The 13,565-nt window shown below is 44.0% G+C and overlaps 1 long non-coding RNA gene across 2 annotated transcripts in view; it reads left to right on the top strand.

Moving 5' to 3' along the window:
• The window catches only part of LOC122464374, a 118,919-nt gene that overhangs the window by 85,617 nt on the left and 19,737 nt on the right, over positions 1-13,565 (top strand). Inside the window, exons 2-4 of one of the 2 annotated variants that reach the window (XR_006288326.1) lie at positions 1,168-1,249; positions 3,664-3,758; positions 12,868-12,960. This is a non-coding gene — a long non-coding RNA (uncharacterized LOC122464374). Of the gene's footprint in view, positions 1-1,167; positions 1,250-3,663; positions 3,815-12,867; positions 12,961-13,565 lie in introns of both variants that reach the window. The other variant, XR_006288325.1, reaches the window with a different exon arrangement.

Below are 13,565 nucleotides of genomic sequence, written 5' to 3'. Positions count from 1 at the left end.
AAGAAAAATGCTGTTGTATGACTTAGTTAACTAACTGCCAGGCATGATCTGCCTATCATTAATTAATATTTGGTAAAGCATAATTTGGAATAAAGAATAAATTTGAGGCACTTGTGATCTGTGTGAGAAAAACATCATGAACAAAAATTTGTCAAATAAATTATTTGTTACAAATGATTTACTTGGCTCTACTGAGCAGAGATCAACAAAGCCAGAGAGCAGCTATTTTGTGTCTCTTCTATGTTGGTTAAGGAAAAATGCTGGAAAGTTAACTTGTATGCACCATTTCCAAATTCCTTGTAAACACTGATGCAGAAAATGTACCATAAGCGATTCAACAAATGTGCCCTAATTTATTGTGATGAAGTTACAGAGAATTCCTATTCCTCTGACAATAACACGATCACATCAATGTTTGCACAGCTACAGAATATTTATGGAAAAACAAGGAAGTTGAAACTGCACATTGTAAACTCAGTGGCTGTAAATTTGGATCTTGCTACAGTAATATGCTGAGCTCATGCCATTTCAACACTAAACTATTTATTAGCTCTGTCGTTGTTTGAGTTACACATGTGTTTTGAAGCCTGAGATATTTATTTAGCTTTATTTAGTCTAATAATGTGATTGCTACAATAATGTGAAACCAGGCAACGTAAAAGGATGTAGTAGTATTCACAATGAAAAGAAACTGTCTGTCATCATTTTTGCTTTTCAAATTTGGAAAGTCAGAAATCCTACCCGTTCCTAGTTTTGCAAAATGAAAAATTGATTAATTGAAATCTGTTCAAGAATATAGTTAAAAATACAAATTTCTCTAACAGTGGAACATAGCTTTATTAGTCACTTTCTTGGACCAACGCTAATTAACATGTCAAAGTAAAAATGGAAGTAATTTCTTTCTTGTATTTTTAATACAAGCTGTCCTGGAGTCCATACTGTACCAGTGTCCCATCAACCTGCTTGCTAGAGTTGACATATTTTGGATGAGAGAAAGAACTGAGGTCCTGACTACTTCCGGTCATTAAACATCCCAACACGCTTTTTGCATAGTAAGGGAGGTTGATCCTGGTATACTGGCAAAATTCCAGCCTGGGTAATTACATTTTGCCTCCCTAATTTCCAACTGTATTTTCAATTAGGTACACTAATCTTCTTCTCTTCCAGCCTATGCTTGTGTGTCGTATTTATAGGAGCTGTTGAACAGTTGCTGTGTTGAATCCCAGAAGTGGCTGTATTTTACTAGAAGGTGAAGTAATTTGTATATATATAACCATCGTATTTTTTACTGGAAGATATCAAAGTACTTTACACATTAAAAAAGCCTCAACATCCCTTTTGAGATAAGTAAAGGTCCTTTACATAGGGTCCTTTTTCTTCATCTCTGGGAACCTACCTCCAAAGGAATACTGAGGCTTATTTAATGCCTAGAGAAGATTGCACATCTATCAGAAAATCTCAGAGTATTATTATTGTTTGTTTGTGCAATACGGAAATTGTAGGGCATATCTCTACAAAATTAGGCATTTTGGCTGACCTACAGAAGGTGTAACTAGGTTATGTAGAATTGAAGCTATGTGCTCTGTACAAGTCTATGCTCATTATTACAGCCAGACCTAGCTTTGACTGTGCATAGCCAATTAAAGGAAGAGTTAAATCAAGTGAAAGAGGTTATATCTGTACATGCAGAAACTACCCAATTCACTACCATGTGTAATGTTACATACATACAAAAAAGCTATATTTAAGGAACAGTATTAAGGTTGCAAAGGTAAGCACTCAAAAGTTAGGAAATGCCAGAATTAAGGTTGCCTGTGCAATGTTAACTTGGCCCCTTTGTGCAAATGCACCGTGATACAGTCTTTAATTACATGATCACATACTATTTTTTCCCAGAGGACCCATGCCTCAGTCAGTACAAAGGATGGACAGCACTCACTTAATGAGCACCTATTCAATCATTTTGTTTTATCCACATTGTTGAATGTGTGGCCCTAGGCCATGTTTACTGCAGATTATTCAAGTCCTGCTTTGAAGACAGAATTATCTGTTTCCTCATGTGCTTTTCTAAGGCCTGGCGCTCACCACTAGCATATCCAAGAGCTTCACAAACATTCATGAATCTAGCCTCACAACTCTTCTGTGAGGCAGGGAAGCTTCCACTTATTTAGGGTGCCATATTTGAGATGCCTAGGACCTGATATTTCAGAGCACTTAGCATTCTATAGCACTTCATATATTCAAAGCACAGCTCCCGTTGACTGCACTTGCAGCTGTGAGTGCTCAGCACTTTTGCAGAGCAGACCCTACAGTCTCAAGTTGGCCACGCAGAAAATGAGGAACACACAATTAGTGGCCACCTGTGAAAAGTTTTGGTTAAGTGCCTTGCCCACCCTCACATAGGAAATGTGTGTCAGATGCAGGGAGAGAAACCAGTTCCCCAGAGCAGTATATAACGGTTGTAACCATAAGAGACCATCTTTTCTCTTCCTGCAGTCCCTGCCTTATCCACTACTAGAGGTGGTGGGGAAGTGGAATTTCAGTTCTATATTTTCACCCAAAAAATGTGTGTGTTCAGGAAATGTTTTTGTCCGGAATCACAGAGCTGAAATTCCACAATATTTTGTTTTTGAAACACCAATATGTTCTTGCTGTGGAAACATTTCAGTATTTCTGAACTAAAATAGGCTTCCCGGGATCCCTGGCTGCTTGCCTGGTGGACTACAGCAGAGCCAGGAACCTGGACACCCTGGGGTCAGTGAATCCACAGCAGCCTGTCTGGCAGGCTACTCCATAGCTGGAAAGCCTGAAAGTCCTGAAATCCTGGACTCCCCAGCAGCCCACCTGGTGAGCTGCTAAGAACCAGGGGAGCTGGAGAGTTGGGAACTTTCCTACAGAAAATCAACATTTTCTTGTCAAATTTAAATTTTCCCACGGAAAATTTCAGTTTTGCGGAAAGTGAATTTTTCATTGGTATATTTATGAAAATATATTTTTGAAAATCCTGACCCAGGTGACCTGGATTCCAGACTGCCAGTGACTTGTTCTGTGACCTTGAGCCAGTCATTTAACCTTCTTGTGCCTCAGTTCCCTCATTTATAAAATGGTGATGATAATGCTACTGGTTGCCCACTTTTGTAAAAGCACTTACAAATCTAGATGAAAAGCAATGGTAATAATGGAGATATTATTAATTATTATTAGCAAACCTGGATTCTATAAAGATATACTGTTATAAATAACTTTGAGATCTTTGGATGAAAGGCACTATGTACAGTTAGTGCAAAATGTCACTATGAATACAGTAAACATGCTTACTCTTTCTCTTGTAATACAATGGACATTTTCATAGCTATAGTTTTGCTGATATTCAACAGGTGTTGGAACATCATTTGGGCCTCGATATTTTTCACCGTTCCTTCCTGATATCTTTTGTTTATGAACCAAAAAGAAAAAATTAACCTAATGTCACTGAGAAGAATTGCATTTATCTTATAAATTGGTGGAACTTTAGATGACCATAGAACAACATTTTGAAATGTTACTTCCTTGTAGGTGGTGACAGATTTCATGGCTTAACAATGAATACAACTTCTACAGCTCACTTTCTAATGTTGCAATCACCTCCACAATAATAGACTGACTTTTCTTTTCCATTTTAAGGTCCTTAGCCTAAATCTGAGGGATGCTGAACACCCACCTCTTCCAAGGAAGTCACTGGAAGCTGCAAGTGCTCAATACCTCTCAAAATTAGGCCTGTATGTAGAGCACAAGGCACTATGCTATAGTTCTGGTTCTGTTGTAAGTTACAATAGTGAGTATGCTACATTGCCATAAGTGTGTTTTTAAATTAAGACAGCCTGAGCTATCTTTTCTGCTGAATGCATCTGATGAAGTGAGCTGTAATAAATAAATCTGTTAGTCTCTAAGGTGCCACAAGTACTCCTTTTCTTTTTGCGAATACAGACTAACTCGGCTGCTACTCTGAAACCTGAGCTATCTTTATGACTCTTGATCCCATGCATTCTGCCTCTTTGTTTCTGTATCTGCCAGCTGCTGGCCAAACACTAGAGCAAAATAGCAATGGGTGAAGACCTCAGGAGGAGGCTTAACTCACTGGTTCAAATTCAGAGCTGATGCAAGCAGGTGTAATCCCACTGCATTGGGCCCACCATATGTGGGTTGGACTAGATGACCTCCATGAGGTCTCTTCCAACCCTAATCTTCTGTGATTCTGTGATCTTCTATGATTCTATATCTTTGCATTATAGCTGGGTGACCATCTGTAAAATGGGTGAATAGTGCTTCCTTATCTTAGCATGGTGTTGCAGGGATAAATACATGATCGATTGTGAGGTGCTCAGACACGATGGTAATGGGGCTGTATAAGTACCAAAGATAGACTTTCCCAAAATTCATGGACATTCAGATCCAAGGTTTTGATCTGATCCATTATGGAAACACAGCCTGAAGCAAAGTTTAGCTCTGGATCTGAACTTCTCTGATAGTCAGGAGTTCTGGGATCCAGAAATTTGGTTCAAGCTCATCCTTACTTTTGGCAAACTTGGTCTGAGTTTTGGGGTTAGAAGAAAAGATGAAATCAGGTGAGTTGTGTGTGGTTTCAGGTTTCACTACAAACGTTTCTCACAGCTCTTGCTATGGCCTGCATACATTACTACAGTTGAGATGTGTTTCCACAGTACCTGTGGAAACCACAAGATGAACAAATTGTTCTCACAACTCTTAGGTTTCTTTCTGGGTAACACTGACATAAATGAAGATACAAGGAAAATATAGTGTAAAAATTGTCCCTTTTTATTTTGTGTATAACTGGAGATAATATTGTTTTGGAGTTTATCATAAATTTTCCATTAGCATTGTCTGTCCAGCCTATGCACACATCCTAAAGATCCTTGTACCACACACTGAGGCTATATAGGGCTGAAAGGGCAAACTGTGCTCCGTTTTTTCTCAACCGCCTCGGCCTGAGACAGAGCCCTAGTACATCCACCTTGAGCATACTTCAGCTAACTCCTTGTTTATAGTTTAATATTAGTTAGTGTTAGATAGTTAGTAGATAAGTAGTGAGAGGATTAACTTTGTTCATCTTCCTCCCACCAGGGAGTCTGGCTTTCTTACTGATGGGGTATCCCAGTCAGCGACTGCTGCTTTAAGTGTCTCCTCTGCCTTGGAGAGTAACACATTTCGTAGAAGTGCAACTTCTGCCTGGCACTTAAATTCAGGCAAAGAAGAACCAGGAGATCAAATTGAGACTCCTGCTAATGGAGCGATCCCTTTGACCCGCTTCAGAGTCAGGTCAGGAGACCTCTACCCCGGACATCAGTTTCTAGGCAGATCTAGTGCCCCTTTGAACATGATGCAGATCTCCCTTAAGAAGGGGAAGATTCTTGAGTCGTCTGTGAAGGCTCCTAACAAAAGGAGCGCTGACTCCCATCATAAGGAGGTTGCTCCCAAAAGACGTTGGTCCGTGGTATCAGAAGCCTCGACCTCTCGTCTAGGTACTGTAGAGGTGAAAGACTCCTCTTCTGGCACTGGTGGGGCTGGGAAGTCCCAGAGCTCCAAGGAGAGACATGGCTCCAACAGATCCCCAATACCATCTGCAAGGAACAAGGAAGGCAAGGATAAGCACTCCTCCAGACGGGTACCATTGAACATGGCTCCGCCATCGGTATTTCCCCAGTCAGGACTTGCATTATCATGCAAACTGAAATGTCAGAAACCATTGGTGCCGACTTCAGTATGCTTTAAATCTATGGTGCCATTTGCGTCAATTGCCCAGCATACTCCGCCATTGGTACTGATCCTCCACTCAGTCCCACAGAAATTCAGGTACTCAAGGGACATGTCAGTGGGAGATGAATCAGAATCTTCACTGCTAATACTTACTGAATGCCTCTCGGTACATCCTGTGATCCTGGTTTCTGGATGACCATCGCTCTCTGGTACGACCAGACTCTCCTCCCTTTTCTGCTGGTGCCCCCTACACATTGGAGGATTCCAAAGAGAAGGAGGAAGATTTCCCTTATGTCTCATGCATCTCAGTGCAGGGTTCTCTTACCCATTCATACAGGAACCCATTCTTTGACACCCTTAGGGAAGACCTTTGTCCTCAACACGAAGACTGGTGGGACCAACTCTGGATGCTACCCCCCTTCCATATTGGCCCCCTTCAGTGGCCATACTGCAATACCTGGGTTTTGTACTGATAGCAATTTGCCAGACCACCGACTCCAACACATTGGGAGGCTTGAGATGGTCAATCTTCTCCCCAGCTTGGGTCCTCAGGACAAGGAGAAGTTTGAGGTACAGGAAGCTAGGGCAGATAAAGAAGTCACCCCTCAAACTCCTATCTCTTCATTGCCTCCAAATGATGCGCTCCGCCAGGGACCAGAGCAGCAAGGACCAGCTGCTGGCCTGCACCATGACTAACTTTGCTGCTAGGCAACCAACTGAGCCCAGCTGCATTGCCTTGGAACTGACAGAATGGCCACAGCCCCCGATTGGCTGCTGGTTTAGCAGCCCTTCTTATAGGACTGGCCCCCTACAGCAGATCAATGGCTGCTCAGTGTATGCTGTGCCCACAGCTGCGTTTGCCCTTGTTCCAGTCCCTGCGCCTGCTCTCCTCTGGCTTCAATCCCCGACTCTGCCTGTGGCTTATGACTCCACTTGACCCTCCAGTTCTGGAATTCAGCTTCTGTCTCTCTGGTATAGACCCTGGGGCTAGTTTCTTGGACTCTGCCCAGCCTGGACCCAGTTCTAAGCAGTAGGCTGAACTCTCACGTCCACCACGAGGCCTGACCACCCATGTCCCAGTCAGCTACTTGGTCATGCCTCCACCACCAGCTATGGCCGATTATTTCTGGCAATTTCAAGACTGTTTAAAGTAGCTAGCAGACACTTCAAATAACACTGAAAGATTACAGGGTCACACTAAGATCTCTGGATTTATACACTCCTATGAATTAAAGAAGATTTAGTAGATCATGAACTATCCAGAGACCTCATCTGACTCAATTCTCTGGGGTTTCCAGATCCACTGAACCTCCTAGGAAGAAACATAAGTTCCAGAAAAAGAGGGCTCCCCATCCTCCTTCCGCAAGTAGCCAGGCATCATCACAACAACAGTTTTGACAGTTGGTTGAGGGTTCGAATCCTGCCCCGCCTCTAGTTCAGAAGCTGCAAACCTTTGCCTACCCTCTCCCCTTTTGGAGATCACCTTCCTATTTCCAACATGGTTGGAGCTGAATCACTACAGACAAGTGGTGTTAGTCATAACATCAGGCTACACCAGGGGACGGCAACCTTTCAGAAGGGGTGTGCAGAGTCTTCATTTATTCACTTTCATTTAAGGTTTCGCGTGCCAGTAACACATTAACATTTTTTAGAAGGTCTCTCTCTATAAGTCTATATATTATGTAACTAAACTATTGTGGTATGTAAAGGAGACAAGGTTTTCAAAATGTTTAAGAAGCTTAATTTAAAATTTAAATTAAAATGCTGATCTCACGCCGCTGGCCTGCTCAGCCCACTGCCAGCCTGGGGTTCCGTTCACCTAGGTCGGCAGCAGGTTGAGCGGGGCCTGCGGCCGGGACCCCGGCTGGCAAGGGGCCGGCAGCCAGAACCCCGGACCGGCAGCGGGCTGAGTGGGGCCGGTGGTCGGGACCCCAGACCAGCAGTGGGCTGAGTGGCTCAGCCCGCTGCTCCTCAGCCCACTGCCAGCCTGGGGTTCTGTCCGCTGGCTCCTGCCAGCTAGGGTCCTGGCTGCCAGCCCCGCTCAGCCCGCTGCCCGTCTGGGATCCCAGCCCTGCCCACACAGAGTGGGTACTTACCTTCTCCCTGGTTCAAGCCCATTCTCTTCCTCCCTCTCTGTGCACTGAGCACAGGGCTGGGGGTGAAGGAGCAGGATGAGGGTTGGGGTGTAGGGTCTGGCCAGGAGCTAGAATAAGGGAGGGGGCTCAGGGCTGAGGCAGGAGGTTTGGGTGTGGAGTGCTTACCTGGGCAGCTCCCATTTGGTGCAAGGGGTGCAGGTGGGAATGTGGGGGGCGGGGTGTAGGAGCTCCCATTTGGTGCTCAGGATGGGGGTGGGAATGTGGGGCGTGCAAGAGTCAGGGCATGGGGTGTGGGCAGGCTGGGTATGTGTGGAGGTTGCAGGGGTCAGGGCAGAGGGCTGGGAGTCTTTGTGGGGGTAGGAGTCAGGGGAGAGGGCTGGGGGTGTGGGCTAGGGTCGTGGGGGTACTCCCAGCCCCCTGCCCAGAGCAACTCACGGCAGGGGGCTGGAGGGGATATGCCCTGATTCCACCCCCCGTCCCCACGGCCCCGTCCCCACCTCTTCTCTGCCTCCTCCCGGGAGCAATTAGCACGCTGCGGCTCCACTTCTCCCCCTCCCTTGCAAGGCTGTCAGCTGATGGGCGGCAGGGAGGGAGAGAAGGAGGGGCAGGAACCCAGCATGCTGGGGGAAGAGGCAGGGGAGGGGAGGGCTTGCCTGCCCAGCAGGCAGCAGCGTACCGTTAAAAATCAGCTCGTGTGCCATCTTTGGCACGCGTGCCATAGGTTGCCGATCCCTGGGCTACACCATCCACTTTACATCCTTCCCTCTTCCCATCTCCCCTCCCTATCCCTTTTCATGGACCACTCTCATGAGCTTTTACGGAGACAAGAAATAGACTTTCTCTTTCTATTAGAGGCAATAGCTTTGTGAGGAGCTGGTCCCACCTCTTCACGAAGGAACAGGGTACTAGTTGAGGTATTTCCTTGTGCCAAATAAGGATGAAGGGTGGAGACCAATTTTGGATCTAAGACTACTAAGCAAATTCATAAAGTCTCAAAAGTTCAGGATGGTGACTCTGGCAGCTATAATCCCTTTATTAGAGGCAGGACATTGGTTTTCAGCTGTTGACCTATAAGACACCTCTTTCCATATAGGGATACACCCATCTCACAGAAAATACCTATGCTTTGCTATAGGCCAGGAACATTTTCAATACCAAGTACTTCCCTTTGGCCTTTCCTTGGACCCAATGGTTTTCTCAGAGGTCCTAGCAGTAGTGGCCACTTACCTTTGCTGGGAGGCAATTTTAGTCTTCCCTTACCTCTATGACTGACTGCTCAAGGGTTGATATTATGAAGCAAAACTGTCATCCAGTCAGGTGGCCCTTTCTCTTTTCCCAGAACTAGGTCTTCAGCTCTATCTAAAAAAATCCACATTTACCTCTTTACAGAGAATACAGTTCATAGGGGCATATTTTCATTCGTTAGTAGCTAGGGCATATCTTCCCATGGACAGATTCTTAATGTTATCAGCTCTAGTCAGGATAATTTAAGGGAGTCCTCAAACCTCCGTAAGAAACTGTACAGCTCCTGGGTCATATGGGAGCTTGCACCTTTGTGATCTCTGTTGCTTCCAGGGCTGGCTCAGAACGATCTATTCACCAATCAGACACAGCTGGACAAGCATAAAGAATGTCCCCTTCACATAAGGAATGCCCTAGATTGGTGGAATGATCAACTCAACATTGGTGCCAGCACTCCTTTCATTCAGTCACCTCCAACAATAACTGTAACAATGGATACATCTCTATTGGGATGGGGAGCTCACCTCAGTTCTTTCACAGCTAAGGGCAGATGGCTGCCTCAGGAAACCAGTTTCCACATCAATCTGTTGGAACTCAAGGCAGTCAGGAGTGCTTGTTTTCATTTTCTACTCCTTATCAGGGCAAATCCATCATGATCATGATGACAACATGGCCTACATGTACTATGTCAACAAACAAGAGGGAGCAAGATCCCCTTCTCTATGCACTGAAGCAATAAAGCTGTGGAACTGGTGTAGAGCCCATCAGATCCAAATTTCAGCCATTTACCTCCCTGGGGTTCAGAAAACCGAAGATGATGCCCTCAGCAGGCATTTCTCCCAGGATTCTCAAATTCCCCACAGTATATCTGAAAACCTGGGGACTTCCAGAGATGGATCTCCAGGAACAAGAAGTATCATCTGTTTTGCTCAAGAGGAGCTCTAGGCCATGACTCTCTGGGAGACTTTCTCCGATCTTAGATGAAGGGACTACTCTGTGCATTTCCTCCAACACCACTAATACTGGTGATGAACAAGATCAGACGGGACAAGGCCAGGGTTATCCAATCTGGCTGAGAGAAGCTTGGTATCTTACCTGCTTCACCTGTTCATCCACCCGGCAATCAAACTGCCAATCGTTCCTCATCTCCTCTCCCAAGACGCAGATTATTTACTTTACCTCAACCTAGGGATCCTTTGCCTCGGCATGGTTCCTTGCTGCGTTGTAGGTTAGAATCTATCTGCTCTGCAGAAGTACAAGTCTTACTGAATAGTAGAAAAGAGTCAATCCAAATTACTTACCTGCAGAAGTGGAAGAGATTCAACCATTTGGTGTCAACACCACTAATTTGTGTCTGAATCCTCGTCACTCTCAGATATGCTGGCTTACCTGTGGAATCTAAAGAAATAAGGGTTATCTGTTAGCTCAGTTAAGGCTCACTTGGCTGCAATATCAGCCTTTTATCCTCCAGTAGAAGGATTTTCTATATTTGCTCATCCTCTCTCTTCAATAATTATTGAAGGTTTGGGAAACCTCTACCTCCACGTTTGCACCCCACTCTGATTTGGAATCTGAACCTTGTATTTAGATGTCTTCCAAGACTTCCATTCGAACCAATGGCAACCTTTTCTTTACTTCACTTTTCCATGAAGACAGCATTTTTAGTAGCTATCCCGTCAGCTCGTAGAGTGCTTGATGGCAGAGAAATTGAGTCCTTGGTGGCAGACCTCCCTTTTATGGTGTTCTTGAAGGACAAAGTCTCTTTATACCCTCACCCTAAATTCTTACCTAAAGTACTATTGGATTTTCATCTTAACCAGTCCATTCGTCTACTGGTGTTCCCCCCCTCTCCCCCCCAGAAAAACATAAGTCTCAACAGGAGACTTCTTTTCACACCTTAGATGTTAAACAGACATTGGCTTTCTATTTAGATAGGACTGAACAATTTCAGAAATCACCTAGACTGTCCATTTCCATCGCAGAGAGATCCATGGGTTCCATGATCTCTGCCCAGAGACTGCTGAAGTTCATCTCTGGGTGTATTGCTGCTTGTTTCAATGCAGCTGGTGCTCACCCCCCACCCAAAAGGAGATAGACATTGCTTGTGATCTGATAGAATGTTCTACGTCATTACTCAAAAACATTTCAGGATCTGCGATATGTAGAACCACTACATGGGTTTCAAGGTATACATTTTCTAAACGCTATGCCTTGATATATGCCTCAGTTTCAGATGCGCCATTTGGTAATGTGGTCCTGTCTTCAGTTCTGGACTCAGTTCTGCAGTTCCCTCCTTCCTGTGGGGATGCTACTGGGTAGTCACCTGAAGTGGAGCACCCATACGGACATACATCTTGAAGAACCACAGTAACTGCACAGGATGAGTAACCTCTTCTTGTGTTGGGCATAAATGGGCGTGAACCTAGAGCTGGTACCTCAGGATTTACTCTAATTTTTAAGCAACAAAATGTATGGTCTAACACAGAACCAGGATTTGGCATAAGATGTCAGAAGTCTTGTCAGACTGCTGATCTCCAGGGACTCTTGCCATTTGCTTTTGATAGTTTTTCAGATTTTGATACCTTTGAGACTGAATTATAGCCCTACTTTTGCCTCAAACCCAAGTCCTATTTTAAATGTAATCTGGATCCTGATCCAAACACCACCACATTGGCTCATCTGTAATTTTCAACAGAGACCACTCTGGCTCCCCTATCTAACAAACACTTTTTTCTTGCACTGAACCATTTCTTCCTTTAACTGTGGAGAGAAAAATGGCAACACTTTTTGAAAAATTGAGATAAGGCAGGAAAAGCGATGGCTCCACTTTTCCATCTCAAGTTGCTTCTGCCTTCACACTCCATATGAAAACTCCTCTCTGACAAAGACCGAATTCCACCCCTTTGGGGCAGAAAGTAGCTACAGTAAAGGCTAGCCAATATGGTCTAGCCATACCCGCAGTTTCTTTTATGGAATAAGTTCAAACAGCACTACCAGTTAGTGTCCTGTTACCCTACATAACTAAGTAGTGAGCCTTCCTCTAACTGAGCCTATAAGAGCTGCACTTAACTCATCTTAGCTGGAGACAGATATTTTCACATTACGTGTTATTAAAATGCAAATGGACATAGTTCATATTTTATGCATTTTGAAACCTTTTAGTGCTGTAATGACTTCACATACAGTGAATGAACATGGGTGTAGTTCTAAGTGTATCTGGAGTTGAACAGGTTCAGCTTAACTAGTACATTCTTCAGTTTTCATTCTGCTCACTTTAGGAAACTCATTTCACTGCTTTTAGTCCTCAACAATAGACCATGCCTCTTGCAAAATCACTTGCTCAGAGTGCTGGATGAACTGCACTTGCTGTAACTTGCTGCTCAATTGTTCTGAACTTGTTCAGTTGAATCACAAGGCTGCAGATTGCATGATACTGTTGCATCAGCCTGTCTATGTGGTTGTGGGGAGGAGCAAGGGAGTTCATTCTTGTTGCAGCATCATGATAATACAACAAGACTATTATTTCTTGCTTGATAAATACAAAAAGTTGGCAGCTCCAATTCTGATTTCCCCACTGCATCTGCCATATGATTGGTTTCCCAGATTAAAATTTGCTACAGCAGCCCCAGCACCACAGCCAGTAGCTATTTAGCTCATTAGTGTATATATGTACAAAATAACAGCAAAATCCGTTAATGTGCAATAACATTTTGAGCATTAGAATGGTGACTGTTGACTCTTTCATTGACGATTAACGTTTACTGTCACTTTGCAGACATACTAACCAAAAGATGTGAGTGCCAGCACAAGCCGTTGATTGTAATATAGAGCCTGCTGGATTGCTAGCTCTTCACACACTGAGAACCAGGTTAGTTCTCTGTCACACTTTTCCCAGATACCAGGAAATGGCACCATCATGGCTTTCAGGAGCTGTGAATTGTCCTTTGCCAAATGACTGTTAGTTTGGTTTACCTTTCAAGATAAATCCACTCTTAATCTGTATGTGGTAAATGCTAGCAATTTAATATCAAATCTGTAATATATTGTGATATTGAAATATTATTTCAAACTAAGGTGATGGTTCAGCTAAGAGCCAAAATTTCCCTTCAGTTAAACCTGAGCAATGCCTTGGAATCAGTGAGATTGCCTGGAAGTGACTGAAGGAAGAATTAATGTTATATTCTTACACAAGAGGATTGTTATGAATTTCAAGTCCTTCAAAATATTCATGCCATCGTCTGCCAGGTAAATAAAGATGGCAGGGATGGGGAGGGTCATGATTGAGTCTTAATGAAAAAATGATGGACCAGATCCTGGAGTTCTCACAAAATGCACAGAGTGGAAGACTGGGGAGGGGTTATAAATTTACTCATTTGCAATGCCCCATCCCAGTTCGTTCATTCATGCTGTCCACCATGCAGCTTGAAGGCTCATCTAAGATATCTGTTGTGTCCTTTGTTCTTCACCCAACGA

The sequence above is a fragment of the Chelonia mydas genome, chromosome 1 (assembly GCF_015237465.2).
Source record: "Chelonia mydas isolate rCheMyd1 chromosome 1, rCheMyd1.pri.v2, whole genome shotgun sequence".
NCBI classification, from domain to species: domain Eukaryota; kingdom Metazoa; phylum Chordata; order Testudines; family Cheloniidae; genus Chelonia; species Chelonia mydas.
This window is presented reverse-complemented; position numbering and strand designations above follow the sequence as displayed.